General features: G+C 43.5%; 1 long non-coding RNA gene across 2 annotated transcripts in view; it reads left to right on the top strand.

The window, feature by feature from the left end:
* LOC135449929 (uncharacterized) overlaps positions 1–3,522 on the top strand; it is a 56,081-nt gene extending 52,559 nt beyond the window's left edge. For both annotated transcript variants that reach the window (XR_010440900.1, XR_010440901.1), the window contains exons 3-5: positions 530–572; positions 2,374–2,481; positions 3,086–3,522. This is a non-coding gene — a long non-coding RNA (uncharacterized LOC135449929). The remainder of the gene's footprint in view (positions 1–529; positions 573–2,373; positions 2,482–3,085) is intronic.
* Positions 3,523–16,763: the final 13,241 nt, after the last annotated feature.

Below are 16,763 nucleotides of genomic sequence, written 5' to 3'. Positions count from 1 at the left end.
ACAGCCCTGAGTTTATTCCCAAAACACCTTTTATAGGAACTCAAATTTCCCTAGGAATGGGATTCCTTGAGGTCTTAGCACCATGCAGCTCTCTGGCCAATGATACATCTGCATTTAGGGCTGAATGACACTGGCTGGGAGTCCCTGTGTAGATTTGAATCCAACCTATCCTTGCCCACCCAGGGACTGTAATGCTACAGTTCAGTATCAATAATCAAGGGTAGAAATCTTGAATGGAAAGCTAGGTGGAAATTCTGAGCTTGTGGAGGACTCCAGGATTTGTTTTGCTCTTCTTTGTTTCCCTGTTCTGGGAGGTGTGAAGTACACTTGTCCATTCATAACTGGAACTATTCAAGATGAACAGGCCTAAAAGGGCACTATAAGTTTCTCTTGCTGTCTGGTGTAGTAAAGGTCTTGTCTTCCTGCAAACATTATGAATGAAAGCTTTTGTTACAAGGAGAGGTGGTTAGTTTGTGTACTCAACTTCTATTTGGAAGAATATTTTGATGTGAAACCTTTCTTTTTCCAGAGGTTTGAGCCAACTGCTTTTGATCTGGGAGCTTACAGAATGGGTAAGTGCAGCTATGTTGTGCTGGGTAGATGTCACCCTCAGGGATTTGTGCATGGATCTCTCCTTGGCCTGAACTGGAGAAGGGCAAGAGTTTGTTCACTTTTACTTTCTGTCCCTGAGAAAAATGAATGCTGTTCTATAAAGCTATAATTTCTTCCCAAGCAGATGATGACTAAAGAAGGCCTGAACTGAGTATAGATAATCTTATATTTACTTGAAATGAATGTAGCTCATAACTCTTATTTTAGCACCAATCTGGAACACTACTGTGAGCAGATTTACGTCTGCCTCTTCCCTACCTTGGCATTCTGGCATTTATGCACTCACTGCACTGGTAGTGCACATTCTTGCAGTGACACTTGGGAGTTTAATGAAGCCCAAGTGTCTGAAGGGTGAGTAGGTAAAAGGTAGATACTTTGAGATCCAAACCTATTCCTTTTGTGTGCTCCACAATCTTATTTTAGTTCTTAAAGATAGTTTCATTCTTCTGATACTAAGAGTCAGCACTGATTTCAGTATGTGAATCATCAGGAGAGTTATTAACTATTTTCTGGTTGCATGGTCCTTTGTTGCAGCACTGAAAATACCTAACTTCAACCATGTGTTTTTAGGTTAGATACTCACAGGAAGCCTTTTCTGTGATTATAGAAGAGAAGATTTAATCTGGAAGTCATTGAGAGAAACCAATAAAGAATTTCCTTGATGTGATTTTTGGAGTTACTTGCTGGAATTGAATTGCATGGTTTTGGGTATTGGAAATAAGGGCACTTAAAAGCTCTAAGAAGCTTAAATGTAGATGATAATGAAAATGTTATTGGTATTTATAGGTCAGTCGATAATGTCAGCATATTAAAGTGATATGAAATATCTCCTTGATTTCATGGACAGTGCATTACTTTATATAGTTTATTGTAATAACATGATCCTTGATATACACTGATGATAAGTTTTGCTTTATAAAAATTTTTTTAGTAATCCAATTGCCCTGAAATGCCATATCAAAAGTATGTTTATTACAGAACAAGAACAGTTACTCTCTGCCAGTGTTATCTCTACAAAAGCAACCTAAGCTAAGAAAGCACATTTGGGAAAAACGTGCCAAGCAGAGGTGTTGGGTTTTTTTTTCTTTTGTTAGACTTTCTGGGAACATTCATTAATAGTTGGAAATATGGTCTTTCAACTAAATTTCTTTCACCCAGATTATATGCAAATTGCAGAATTCTTCAAGCATAAAGTCATATGCCACGAGTATGATATTAGCATTTCTTTTAATAAAAATAACTTTGAAATAGGTACCTTGTTTGGTGAATTGCCTTCCTTATCATTCATCACTGTGTAACACCTTTGTAGAACGACAGTAACTGGAGGGAAGGAAAATATTGGACAGTGTTTCTTGGAACTGGGATTGGCAGAGGTGTGCCTTTCTGGAAAAGAAATGCTGATTTTGGTTCTTTATTTTGTCCTGGCCTTTTAATGCTGTTGTGTACTGAAAGAAAAGAATAAAAGTGAGCACTAGATGAGCTGTGAGTTCCCTTTGGACCAGACTTTGGGAGTCTCTGCTCTGGCACGTATTTTGGGGTTACTTTATCCTGAGGGACTTTATTCACAAAATCTCAGAACATATTCTTCCAATAAGATTTCACATAGTTCGATAAATGTTTGGATAAATTTCATACCATCTTATCAAAGCAGACAATAGTTCTTTCTTGAGGAACTGAGCTTAAGTGAAATGCTCATTTATGTTGGTGGAATAATAATTAAGAGTACAAGATCCAAATCAGTGCTTTGTTATTCTGTTGCAGGAGTAGGCTGAATCAAGCCTCTGTCAAGAGCCACTGCTGAAATACTGAATTAACATACCCAAGACCAGCACATCAGGAGGATAGCCTTCTGCCAAGAATGGTGTGGAGGTATACCTTGTTCACAGAAGCTCTGGAAACACTGTGAGACTTGGACAGACACAGTGCATCCTCAGAAGGCAGAGATGTTGCTGCTCTCTGAGCACTGCACACTCTGTGTTCATGACTGATGGAAATAATGTGAGCTTGGTGGTATGGGAGACAGTCACAGCAGCTCTAATAGAGTGGCTTATCACTTTCTTGTGGAGCCAGGTGTAGCTTCTGTTCTCTTTTGCACCTACAAATCTGGTATAATATTAATTAGATTGTTGATTGTCATTAGGTTTCATTAGTGAAGAACCATAAAACAAAAAAAACGGAAAGGTTCCATAGTCATGCTAAGACTTGGTATGTCATTTATACAAAGGGGGTGAACAGAGATTGGTAGCCATCAAACACTGCTTTTCCAGAGATATGAAATGTCTAGGTAAAATCTAACAGAAGTTTGATTGCTGCTGATAAAATGGTGTCTCTTCCCTTCTAAATAGGTTTGATCATTTCCTTTGTGCAAGCCCTGCGCCTTCACCTAGATTCCTTCCCAGGCAGCTACAGTGGATCTGCTCACAAGGGAATTTGTCCCACTGGATTCCTTTTTTTTTTTTTTTTTTCTGTGCAGTTGAATGAAAAGTGTGTGCCTTTTGAAGAACAGCAACTGAAAGAAATATTGATGACTGCCAGGGCATCTGCAGAAAAAGATAAGAAAATTACTCTACTACAGCAGTGAAAACAAAGGGGCTTTGTTAACACTTTCTTGTAGGTTGTATATATTAATAGTATCAAGTAAAGTTTTGTATTTTTTCAGAGAAACACACAAGGCCTTGAATTGTATTGTTTTAATTGCAACTAACTGAATGAATTAAGTGGAAAATCGCACACAGTGCTTTGATTGTCTAATTCTCTGTATGTGAGGCTTTGGGAACAGTTTGTTATTATAAAAGAACAGCACTAACCAGAAATCAGCCAACATGTAATTGCTAGGCTGAGGGGCAGTTTGGGGAAAGCTGATACTTATTTATACATTATTAAATAAAATCACATAATATGAGGATCATCTCTCACTGCCTCCACACTTCATACATTACTCATCTTCCTAAATTTCATGGTTTTGTACTCCCTTAGTACATTGCTGCTTATAACCAGTGCAGGCATCAAAACCACCCACATCCAGGAAAGGAGATGCCTGTGCATTTGTTATGATGGCAGATTTGGTTATGGGACTCATCAAAGATTATGAACCTTCAGTTCAAGGAAGGGGATCTTGACTCAAGTTTTAAAGGTTGTTTTCAGTACCTAAAATACACCTGGGCACCTGGGACTGTTCAGGTGGCAGAAACTCTGGCTGGTGTTTCCACTTGACTATGTACATTTAGAGATTCACAGTCAGCCAGTAACCTAAATAGAAGACTTAAGTGCAATTTTGGCATTAAATTTGACAGAGTTCCCAAAAAACAAATTGTTTATGTAATTCCCATCAGTTTTGGTAAGAATCAGGTAACTTCTGGTTACCTCCAGTGATCCTCACTGCTCACTTGTGCCTTACTCCCATAGGAAACAGCCACTTGCAAGACACAGAGAGGAGATAGATGGTGATGGGACTCATGAAGAAGGTAGAGTAGTACTTAGTTCTCAGTGGTTTTGGCTATTTCAGTTCTCCTGGAGGATGGATGGAGCTGCCATTTGTTCCTTTAGCATAAATTTGAGGGCTTTCTTCTTGGAAAGCAAGGTCTATTTCAGAGGACACAGAAGCAGTGTCCTTGTGCCATGTAACAAGGGATTGGGTAATTCTGGCCTCACAAGTGAGATGAATGTCTTACAGACCAAGAGGCCCTTGGTGATCTGCAGCAGAGACTCTGTGGATGGGAAGGTGTGCCAACACCTGGGGAGATGGCACTGCTGGACACATCTTTGGACTTGCTGAGCTGCTATATGCAATGACATTTATGCTGTACAAACTCCACTGTTAAACCACTTAAACACTGTTTATGCAACCTCAAAATGGTAGAGGCTTGATTTTATTACTTCATCTACAGGCTTGTTGAAAATTACATGTCCACACTGAAGTGGTGTGAAGATTAAATTGCTAATCCTAGTTACCAGTATAGACTGTTGCACAGAAGGTGCCTGAGAGGTGGAACTGGGCAGCGTTCAGCTTTGCACAGCTCTTGCCAAGAGTTATTTGGTATCCCTGTCACTGTTTTTTGAAGTCCAAAAATATTTTTCCCCAAATAACCTATTTTTCTGCAAGGGAACACAGCTGCATTTATGAAAGGTCTTGGCTTTTACAGTAAGTCTGGTTTGTATCGTTTCCTCTCTCTATGTATGTTGTCTGCATAAGTACCAACAGTCATAATGAAAAACACAGTTTTGTTACAGGAATTTTTAACAGTGGTTTTCAGTAGTTTAGAAAACATTGGAGCTACTTCCAACAAATGAAAAAAATCAAAACAAAGCAGCTTTGAAAATGCTGATAGTCTTTGGCAGATAAATCTTTGGGTTTCACCCTGCTCTATTATTCTTTCTGTGATACTAAAACCAACATAAACCATTATTGATTTCAACCAGCTCAACAGAAGATAGCATATGGCTTTCACCCCACTGTCCCCTGCACTGGGGGACTAAATCTCAGCTGTGCTCTTGTGCAGCCTTTGGCTGGGTGTTCTGAGACAGCTTCTATTCGGTGCTTGTGTGCAGTGTTAAAGCTGTCTTCACTGCACCTCTTTTTCCAGCATGACATAGGAGGTTTCCTGGCTTGAATTCTCAATCACAAAACTCATATGGGAAGCACTCAAAATGTAAGACCTTTCAAACCCTTGTGAGTTCACAGCATTTAAAGATAAGAGCACAGTATTGCCAAGAAATGTGTCTTGTTGAGGCCCACAATTAACTTTATCAAAAGAAGGAATCTTATTTTTGCCTGCTGCAGATAGAGGTTGAATCTCAAAGCAGCCTAAAGTTAGAGATAGCATCTGGTTCAGATCACGATATGATGAAAGATTCAGGTTAATTAGTATTTATTCTTAGTTGATAGTTATTCCTTTTGGCTTCAGCTAACAAGCAGGAGTTGGAGTCCCTCAAAGTTGTGTCTCCTGGGATGAGAGATGAATGAGGGAGACGGTCTCCATGGTGAAAATGTATTTAGGGATGGGAATGTCAGTAAGAAAAACTGGCCATTGCCTTGGGTTCTGATAGCCTGAAGGGAGGATGCTCTGAGGGATGACTCAGTGCCAGCAGGGAGGGTGGGATGTAGGCATGGACTGAGGCATCCCATGGGGCCATGGACAAGGGGAGGTGCCCTGGTTCCCTGCTCGATCCAGTGTCCTCACATGTCCCTGCCCACACAACCCCTGTCCGCCACTAGTTGCCCTAACTGGGAGGTTTTGGCCACAGGGAGCAGCTGTGGAGAAGGTGGCTTCTCAGTGCTCCTCCAAGGCTTTCAGTTCCCATTTCTTGCCACTGTTTCCTGCAGCACCACACAGGCTCTACCAGCAAAAACACCACATCACAGTGTAAGGGCAGCTGTTCATCTTCAATAGAACTGTTTTTTTCCTGAGGTCTCCTAATTGCTCATGCAGCCAGGAGGAGCCTACCAGATGTAGAGCAGCAGATCCCATTTTTTAAAAAAAAATCACTGTTAGTGTCCAGTTGGAGTTGGGACATTTCTAGCAGGATCGCCTGTGGGCAGGGTTGCTCTCTTCCAGTAACCTCGTGGACTGTTTTGTTCCCTCAGACACTCCAAGGGAAGATAATTTCTACATTGGTGGGAATTCTCTGACTTCACAGGTTCCAGTGCAAGGGCAGTGCCATAGTGGGCAGGCACTGGGCCTCCCGCCCCACAGCCATAGGGCTCCCCTTTCCTGCTCTCTCACGGGACAGTCTGGGTCACCCCAGCAGGTGAGGCTGCTGGTACAGAGGGCTGTGGGGAGGCCATTCCTGTCCTGAGGGGCTGAGGCGATGGCCGGAGGGCTGTGGGTGTCTGTGGGTTGAAGTGACGGCAGGTGGGCCATGGGTGTCTGTGGGCTGAAGTGAGGGCAGGAGGACTGTAGGTGTCTCTGGGCTGAGATAATGGCCAGAGGGCTCTGGGTGTCTGTGGGCTGAGGCAATGGGCAGAGGGCCATGGGTGTCTCTGGGCTGAGGTGATGGCCGGAGGGCTGTGGGTGTCTCTGGGCTGAGGTGACGGCAGGAGGGCTGTGGGTGTCTGTGGGCTGAGGTGATGGCAGGAGGGCTGTGGGTGTCTGTGGGCTGAGGTGACGGCAGGAGGGCTGTGGGTGTCTGTGGGCTGAAGTGATGGCAGGTGGGCTGTGGGTGACTCCAGGCTGAGGCAATGGCAGGTGAGCTGTAGTGACTGTGTGCTGAGGTGATGGCAGGTAGAGTGTGGGTGTCTGTGGGCTGAGGTGATGGCCAGAGGGCCGTGGGTGCCTCTGGGTGTCTCTGGGCTGAGATGATGGCGGGAGGGCTGTGGGTGTCTCTGGGCTGAGGCAATGGTGGGTAGGCCATGGATGTCTCTGGGCTGAGGTGATGGCAGGAGGGTTGAGAGTGTTTGTGGGCCAAGACAGTGGCTGGAGGGCCATGGGTGTCTGTGGGTGTCTGTGGGCTGAGGCAATGGGCAGAGGGCCGTGGTGTCTGTGCTGAGGTATGCAGGGGCGTGGGTGTCTGTGGGCTGAGGCAATGGGCAGAGGGCCATGGGTGCCTCGTGGGCCTGAGGTGAGTGATGGGGGAAGGCCATGGGTGTCTCTGGGCTGTCTTCATGCCTTGGATCATGATGTGGGTGCATCTGGGCAGCTTTTTCCTTGTGGACATGGCTGCACAGGCCAGCCAGTGTAGATTTGTGACCTCCTCTGCATTCCTTTCTGCAAGTGTTTACTTTAAAGTCTCAACAAGACCTAAATTAATTCCCTTAATGTGCTTTTGGCCATCCCCTTTCCGCAGCCCTGTGGAGGAGCTGGGGAGGTGCTGGCCCCTGTGCCTGTGTCAGGCAGGCTGTGAGATGAGGCTGAACTTGCAATCCCCCTCCTCATGCTTCTCTTTGCAGGGGCCTCACTGAGGAGCTATGGGGTTGAACAGAGATAGAATAGCACAAACTGGGGTTTTGGATTGAAGAAGGGGGGCAAAAGGACCCCCAAACTTGCACATAGGTAAAATAGGTGGTATTTCTGCCTTGGGAACACCATGGTACTCCCTGGAGAGATTCCTGAACATTGAGCACCCCCCTCGGGGCACAGACCTGGGCTTTGCAGACCCTAGTGTCTCTCTGCCTTGCAGCCTGTGGCAGCCAAATAGGAGCCTCAGTGGACAAAGCTTGTTGCTTCTAGCACAGCAAAATTCTAAACTTTAACCAAACCATGCATAATAAATGTTAATAGCACCAATTTCAGTGCTTATGGCATCATAAAGAAACTATTAAAAGAAAGAAAAGCAGCAAAATAGGTTTGTTGCTCACTTAATTGTGGAGGCTTTATTATATCCTGCTGTGCTGATGATAAAGGCCTATTACCAAGGCTGAATCCCAGTTAGGTCAGGTGTGTTCTATGTCATTATAGTCACGAGCATCAGGTGTTTCAGTAGTGCAACAAACTATTTGGGATTAGCAGGGCAGTTCTTTAAGAGTTTGCCCACATAGAGGCATAGACTCTTGATTTGGCCACCATTATTGTCAGCATTGCACACTTACATGGCTGCTGTGTATGCAAAGGTGTGGACAGATGGCTTGGAGATCATTAAGCTGAGTTAAAAATGGCTCTGTTTCTCCTTTTCCTGCTTCCTTCCCCTGGTCATTAGTTAAATGACTGGAATGTGGGTTAAATAAATACCCACAAACCACCTGTGTCTTTCATTTACTTCCCAGAAAGAAGAGACCAACACTGCTACCTGTTACTTCTGTGATGAAAATGGCAAGACAGTTCTGGATCTGCAGTAAACTCCAAGCTATGTGACAGCTACAGGTAAGCTCAGAAATTAAGCTGTTACTATGAAAAGCCAAAAGTTTGGAACCAATTTATTCCTTGTGTTGTTTGTTCTTCATGTTGAGTGCTGGAAAGTAAATTCAGTTTTGTGCTGTGCTCAGATACAGTCCTTTCCATAGGCTAAGTGTTCTGCAAGTTCCCAGGACACAATGGACTCTTTTGGAGGTATGGGGAGGCTGGATGAGCAGGTGTGGGACAGGGACTCAGGAAAGCATTGGAGCTGGGTTACAGTTATCAGATGCTAGACTTGAAAGAAGTTCTCAGTGTGCCTTCCTCTTCCCTTTCCTTTCCCATGAAGTCTAAGGCCTTGCATTATTAGCTCCTGCCCTTTGTTGTTCCAAAGAGAGGCTGGTCCTCCTGCAGCCTTTGCAGCTCTGAGAGAGCACAGACCTGCCCCAGGCCCAAACATGGACATAGGCTTGGAGTCTTAATGTCTAATTATTATAGCTAGTATTCAGAGGGAGCCTTTTTTTAAAATATTAAATGAATATTTACATGCTTTTCTGAACTGTTGTCTCAGACTTTGTATAGATTCAGGAAGAGTGTATTGAATGTTGATAAGTGCATACTAAAGAGGATGTGGTTAAGTTCACATTTGAAAATAGCTTTTCCACCACAAGGATTAGCATCTACTGCCTTTCTTTAACTGGTAACTTTTATTCTTAGTGTCAACTTCTGACAGCATCTCTGGAATATATTTGTAAATATATTTGCCAAAGTTATGTACTGGATAATTCCTCTGTTTCTAGCATGTTTGAAATGACCACATACAAAATGTAATTAAAAATTACCATGATACATGAATTGCATGCTCCTATCAGCTTTTAAACATCTTACTAGGAAATACTTTTTTCAGGATTTTTACTTTTTTTAATTTAAACTACTAATTAATAACTTACTAATTAGTAGTTTATTTAAATTACTATTTAAATTTACATTATGAAAATAAGTATATGTACCAAAGGGGACTGGCTAAAAGTATTTGTTTGTGTTAGAATATTATGAAGGATTTTCACACTAGCAGCCATTACAAAACCCAACTAATCCAGGAGTATGGGAAAGCCTGTGGTTTTCACATTGTTGAGGTGTGTGGAAAGGAAGAGATTACAGAAGAGGCTTGGGGGGAAATAAATGAGGGGGAGAAGAGGTTGACTTTTTTTATCTGGCGTATTGATTGGTTGACAATTTAGACCATATATATTTCTCTGTCCTCTCTGACTGGTCAGGATTAAAGATGTCTTGGAAAAGAAGGAAGATGTCTTAGATTCTCAACTATGATGAATTTCCACCTGGTGATTATCATATTCCTTTCTTTATAGAGTGCTAAGTTTTTGATTTAGTTTCCTCTGCAGAGAAATGGAACATGACTGAAGCAGACATTTACACTATGGTAGGTTTCAGAAGGTCCGTGAGCTTTCAGCAATGCCCTACACAAACACAACACAAATGTTAAAGTGTTTCTTGAGATAATGCTTCACCAGCGTTAATTTCTGAAATTGTATAAATACTGAAAGCACTTGGAAAAAATATCATTTTCCGTAGGTTTTCTGCTGATGATTTTGGTTGACTCGACCTTACTATACAAGCATGTTCTTATTGCACACTCTGTGTAAGTAGAGCACTCCATAATAATAAAAAATAGCAGGACACAAGGGGACATCATACTGTCCTTTCCTTCTTCCTTTTGTTTGAGCTTTCAGCCATCTTGGTAGGAAGTCTCCTTTTTATGTGTATTTCTTTATACTTAGCAACTGAATGTAACTTTTGTCTGTTTATGGGTTTTGCAGCATTTGAAAGATGACACTTTCCCACTGCACTGAATACTCTGCTCTTCTGTATGAATGATGTACACAGTGTTGGGGTATATACGTTATTTTTCACCAGAAATAGGTTCAGTTTCATGAAAGTAGAGAATAGCAGAGAAAATTTGCTGATTACCAGCACAACTTAGGCCGATGCATAACAGGACAGTACAACAAATATGTGCTTTAGAATATTTCATTTTCTCTCTATAACCTGCTTCTTAACTTTGCTAAAATTCAGCCTGTCAGTGTTGGTACTGTCTTCTTGTTAGCCCTTCCTAGTGTGTTTGGTAAACTGCTGAGCTGAGTGCGTTTGGGAGGGTGGACACAATGCTGCTGTCACTGCAGTCTGTGATAGAATGAGAATTGGTTTTGGAGCAGTATCCTTAGTGCTGCTATTCCCCGTGGAATCAGGAGTGGGCAGATGCTTTAGTGGGCATGTAGCCTGCATCATGCTCTTTGGAGGAGGCTACCATAGTGTGGGGATTACTGTACAGGCAGCAGTCCCTTCCAGTGCTGTGAGCCCTGCTTGGCTTGGAAAAAGGTAGAAGAGAGGAGGTGCACAATCTGCCACCCCCTTACTAGGCCTTCCTGTCTTCAAGAAACCATCAGAGCAGCACATTACTTTAGGGTACTGCCAGTACATCACCCCGGAGAAGATGGGTGTCTTATTTGAAACATACCACTTTCTCTTTTCAAAGATCTTTCTCCAAGCCTTGTGGACTGTATACTTCTGTCCTCACCAAGGAACTACAGAAATACTCAGCTGTGCAATCCCCTCTCCCTCTCCATATTCTTGGGAGAATGATGGACAAGGAATTCCAATAAAACTGCTTTTGTGCTTAGGTGGTCAGGCTCTATCTGTCCATATCTGTGAGATCAAAGAGCTTAATGAACACTTGCACTCCTGGGACTCAGGAGTTTACCTTTCAGCCTAGTAAACTTATCCCTGGAAGTGCCCTGCTTTTTCACTTGGAAATTGTGGTGTGCAGAATGAAAACTTGTAAGTGTTAGAATAGTCATTCCACAGACTTTCACTGAGCTATGAATCCCTGTTCCTAAGTCAAGACACTTCTCCCAATTCTCTCTCTCCCCCAGCACAACAGAGCTATTTGCTTCAGTAAATCCCCTGACAGCACTGTCTGTTGTGTGGCCCCTACTGTGCCACACCCAAACTGTCCAAGATCTTCCATGAATTTTCTTCATGCTGCTCACAATAGTGAGAGAAAAGTGGTAATCAATGGAGAAAGCATTAAAGCAGCTGAGGCTTATAGAGCACAGTGAAGGGGCATTGCCAGCGCTGTCCTGGCTCCCCAGATGGGATGTCCTAGAAGCTGCAGCTGCTTTCCCATCTTACCTTAACTCTCTGAACAAGGGTGGAGAGGAAGGAAGAAGAGAGAGACATTTCCGCTGTGATTGCAACAGGCAGTGATAGGCAAATTCCCTCTCCCTGCCCTGTGACAAGCCTGGTGTTGGTCATAAACTGCTGCAATCCTTATCGGGGCTTTTGGGGCCGCTTTTAAAAATAATTTCATCTTTGCTGTCACGTCTTCCTCCCTCCCTCGCTGAGCAGAGACTGACTAATTAGCAGTGGTTCAGTGGCAGATGCTATTGTGAAAAGGGTTTGATGGTGATCTAACTGGGAATAAAATTGTCTTAAAGGTCCAGGCAGACATTTTCTAACCTCTCTGTGATACAGGCTGTGTTGGCTGGTGCATGAAACCAGCCCACGCAGATGTGAAGGATAAACCCTTCTGCATGCAAATGGCTGCTCCTCTTCCAAGGTGGTACCTGTGGCCTTCTAGTTCATCCTGCACCAGTCCTCACTGGTGTGTTAAAAGCAATAATGGTGTTTACTGAGCTACCTAATCACATTTCCTACCAGGAGAATAAAGTGCCAGAGTTGATGGTAGTTTGTTACCTGTGTCACTCCTCCAAACACAGTTAGCAAGCAATCAGCTTTGGTTGTTTTCTTCTCAGTCTGAAATCACATTAAATCACATTAGTCATGTAAAAAGCTATACTGTTTTGAAACAAATATTTATCAACATATCCTATGGGGTTTATTTTTAGTCTGCTGATTTGTTTGACTACTATCTCATATGACCATGACATTTGTAAACAGTGCAGTGAGGATGTGTCACTGCCCTTTATGTTGGTATTTTTCTGTTAATTGTTATCAGATCACAAAAATCACATATTGAACCCTAAAGTCTCATTTTCACAACGCAGACAGGAGAGCTATAACTTGAGTTCTTGTGGTTACCTGCTCTTCCAGTGCTTTTTAGTTTGTTTTGCAGAGGAATGATTCAAGTGTGTAAATGTAGAGGACTAGTGCCATTTGAGGTGTCTGAACTTCAGCTATTGCTGTAGAGGAGCAGCGGCCTCCCAAGTGCCCTGTGCCATGATCTCAGCCCAGAGAAGACCTTGTAGATGCCCAGAAGTGGCCAAAATGTCTTGGACAACTTGTGAGGCAGTGTCCCTCAGCCCAGGTTTGTGCCAGCTGTTTCCTGTGGGTGTCACCAGGGAGATACCTTCAGCTCCCAGCCATCTGCTGATGCCTTGAGGAGATCCTCATGCCTCCCACTGAGCAGGCACAGGCTCAATCCTCTCAGCTACTCCCCAGCTACTGCATCACTCACTGCAAGCTTGGTGATTTGGGCATCCTACAGAGAATGATGTACATAGGGTGTTTTTCCCTGTGATACTATTTGGGAAAGCTTCCTCACATGTATGAGAAAATACAGTGGTCTTGCCAGCAGAAGTAGGGAAAAGCCTAAAAGTGTTAGGTTAAAACTGCCATGCTTCAATGTGTAATGAATTTGGCTTTTTATACATAACTGAAATATATCTGTGTAAGTCAGCTGTACCCATTGGTTGGAGGCTCCTAGAGATATCCAGCAAAGATCAGTGAGCAGTTTGGAGGCACAGGGGCTGCAGCAGTGGTGGGCTGTAGGAGGCCACTGAGACACCCAAGAAAGCAGCTTGGCCTCTTGCATTCCTCCTTGTTTTTAATGATAAACTGTAGAGAGAGATTTCCTGCAGTACTTTCTCATACTGAGCTGTTTTTCTCCATAGTAACTTCTGCAGCTGTCACAGGAGTGGAATGAGCTTTGAGACTGGGGGATGTGTTCTCCTCCATCTGAGGTGATGTTCAGGAGTTAGGCTGGAAGATTTTATACACCAAACAAGAGGCTGAGGCCACCAGTGGGGACATGTGTGAATTCTGTCAGGCCTCTCTGAAGGACACAGGTCTGGCAATGCAGCATGGACATCTCATCTTAGGTACTTCTCACCAGTTGTGCCCTCTCAGGAGAGGGACAAGAGCTGCCTTGGTAGGGCATGTCCTGTGGATGGGACTGCTGCCTTCTGCTTGTGCCACTGCTCTCAGGTGCTATTGCTGGCACATCCTTCCAGGCTGCAGAGCAGTGTGACACGGTGGGCTGCTCCATGCATGGCCAGGCTGCCCAGGAAACAAGTTTAACTGACCATGGGTGGTGTTTTCAAAATAAATCAAGGCATCTGTCCCCACTCATCTCTATTTTCATCCTGCCACAGATTGCCACACACCTTCTCATCTTGTGTGAGCACCCAGATGTGTCATCCAGACTGTGACAGAACAAGTGCTGTGTCAGAGCAAGTGCTTAATGTGCCTTTTCTAGCCTGGCTGATTTTGGTAAAAATTTGCCCATCTGCTGCTGCAGGGAGGTTTAAGTTCCTAAATCCCTTTATCTGCTTGAAAAAATCATTAGCTGCAGAAATAGAGAACCTGGTAGATGCAACTGCCAGTTATGAGAATGAATGAAAAAAACCCAAAGAAATGATTGAGATGGTCAATCAGTTTGTTGCCTAGGAGAGGAGGATTTTTGGGATGCTGGGATTCCTGCTGCATTAAAGGTATGCACTGACAGACCAGCAAGGCAAGAGAGAGCCAGAGGGCCTTGTCACTGTGTCATACTGATGGCTTGGTTCAGACCTCAGCTGGGGTGAGTGGGTGGTGTCTGTCACCTTTGCTTGACAAACTCGTGGTCACCAAACAACAAAGTGATTGTTATAAGCCTTCAGAATATTTTATAGGGCATGCATTTGCCCATGTTTATTGTATTTTTTTGAGCATAGGTAGTCTCTGTTATTTCAGAAGGGAAATCCTGCAGTGTTCCAGCCTTTGTGAGATCAGGGAGGCACCTGTGCCAGCAGGGAGATGGGTGCTTGGCACACAGCCCAGATTCTCGTGGTTAATGGGGCAGCCTGACTGGCTTTCCTGCAGTTCCAGCCAAGCTGAGAATGGCAGGAAGAGCCACACTCTACTTCCTGAGGAATGGGGACTTTAAAATTCATGTCAGTGCCATCCTTCAGCTCTGCTTAGCTAAAGATAAATGCTAATTATCAAGGCCTTTCTCAATATGAATGGGCATACATCAACTCCTGAAAAATGCACTTGCTGATTTAGTTAAAAAACAAACAAATCAATTTTGGGGCTTTTGAGCATTTAAGCTGCCTTAAGTAAGCAATAGATTTTTTTTAGAAGAAATAACTTACTAGGAGGCAATCCAGTGAGTCCACTAGGAATAGTAGGAGCACTAGGAGACCCAGATTCAAATCTTAGTTTTGCCATCATTTCCCAATATATTCCTGGAAAAAACAACTAAATAATTTGTTGGACCAGAATTATCTTTCAGTGTATTCACAGTATACCTTTCAGATAAACCCAAAATGATGGCAGGTTTGTTAAAACAGGAATAAAATCCACCTTGCTGATGGGATAATGTGATAACTAACTGGATAAAAAATGTTTTTATAGTAGTTTTGTACCACTGAAAAGTCATGTGCTGTGAGTCCATTGCTTGTCTGAAATCACAGAGGAGAATAGCATGTCTTGAAAAGAGCAACTGCTGAAACAACCTTGTAGTGTATCTACACTGATTGAGTGAAAGGATGATTCTGTCCTCATAATCTTAATATTTTTATCTGCTTGCAGTGAACTGATAAGGCTGATGGAGAGGCACTGCCTGATAAGTGCTGTACAGTGAGGTTTTGGTTGTTGGATGGGGTCCCACTCTACCAGGATTAAATGGATACTGGAACAAAAGAATAGAGAAGGTCCCAAACAGAGGCACTACTTTTCAAATAATCAAACAAAAAACCACTAAAGATTTTGGTCAGTTTGAGGCAGCTGTAGCATTTGTTTCATGGAAACCTCTGGTGATGAGTAAAATTGTGCTCTGTTGATGAAAGCACCTTCTTCCAGAGACCACTGCCTGCTCCTGACCTGTTGCTAATTAGTCTCCACCCTCTGATGCTTAGTCATTGTATTATTTGCCCTTTTCCATGGCTGTTTTTGGCATGGAAACTGAGACAAATATTGCTCCCCTGCTGGAAATCATTGTCATGTCATCAAGTGTACCTGTAAGCCCAAACAAAAGGGAATAGATTTTCTTTTTGGCCAGTAATCTCTGAGAGGAATGTTTTGTGGTTCAGGCATGTTATATGTTATGGTGATGCACCATAGATAGTTTCTGTAACATCCCAAATTCTTTTATTAGTTAAAAGAGCAAAGCTATTAATCAGCCTTTAAAGCTACTGTCAGGAAAAGGTGGAGGGGTTCCACACTCAGGGCCCTTCAGTAGGTGCCTGTGTTTGTGCTTTCCTGTAGCCTGCCATGAGGTCTATTGCCTCCAGCCACGACTTCCCAGTTCCTAAGAAGATTGTGCAGGAAGCTGTTCTGCAACTTTCATGCATCCTTTGTTCCATGTATCACTGGCTTGAACGCCTCCAGCCTCATAAGGTAAAGTTCTGTTTTGGTCTGTTTCCTTGGAGGAAGAAGAGTGGGACAAGTTTCCAGTGTCACCAGTGTCTTTCCCTGGTGTGACTGACTTCCTTGATTTGGCAGGCATTGCTACCACAGGGCTGTTCTTGACAACGTGTCTTTCTGCTGAGCTGTGCTTGACCAGATCTGGTTCAGGCTTGGTACAGTGACTCAAATGGGCTGGAGAGACCCTCAGGACTTATGGAAGCAATTAGCTTTAGATGACTGAGTTGGAAAGTTGCTTAGTGGTTGCACAGTAGGTTTCTGTAGCAGATGCACAAACATCCCATAATGCCTTAACCTCTGAAGTGGGACAAGAGCTCCTGGCTGTGTTCACTGTGATGGGTGGCAGCAAAGCTGTGGTGTGTATGCCTAGGCAACAGAAGCAAAACTTGGTCATTAAAAGCTTTAATTAACAAGTAACACAGATAACAGTTACCCAAGAATCCATGTCCTATACTGTACTGTTCCTTCCCCAGTTATCTCTGAATCCTGTGTCTGCTGCTTTATTTTCTTCAGCACTTTGGGCCTAGGTGGCATCTTACCTTTCCAAATGGGCTTGTCAATTGAAAAGTGTAATTTGCCTGGATGGCATGGATGTGTGCACTACTTGTTCAGCTCTTGGTGGGAAATCCAAAACACCTAAACATGTCTGGGCAGTGCAAGGAGTGTAAGGGTGCTTTCCTAGAGGGCTGGGAGGAGTCTGCTGAGCCCTCTGCACAACAG

Source organism: Zonotrichia leucophrys, chromosome 6 (assembly GCF_028769735.1).
Source record: "Zonotrichia leucophrys gambelii isolate GWCS_2022_RI chromosome 6, RI_Zleu_2.0, whole genome shotgun sequence".
Classification (NCBI taxonomy): Eukaryota; Metazoa; Chordata; class Aves; order Passeriformes; family Passerellidae; genus Zonotrichia; species Zonotrichia leucophrys.
The sequence above is the reverse complement of the archived record's forward strand: the minus strand, read 5'-3'. Positions and strand labels throughout refer to the sequence as shown.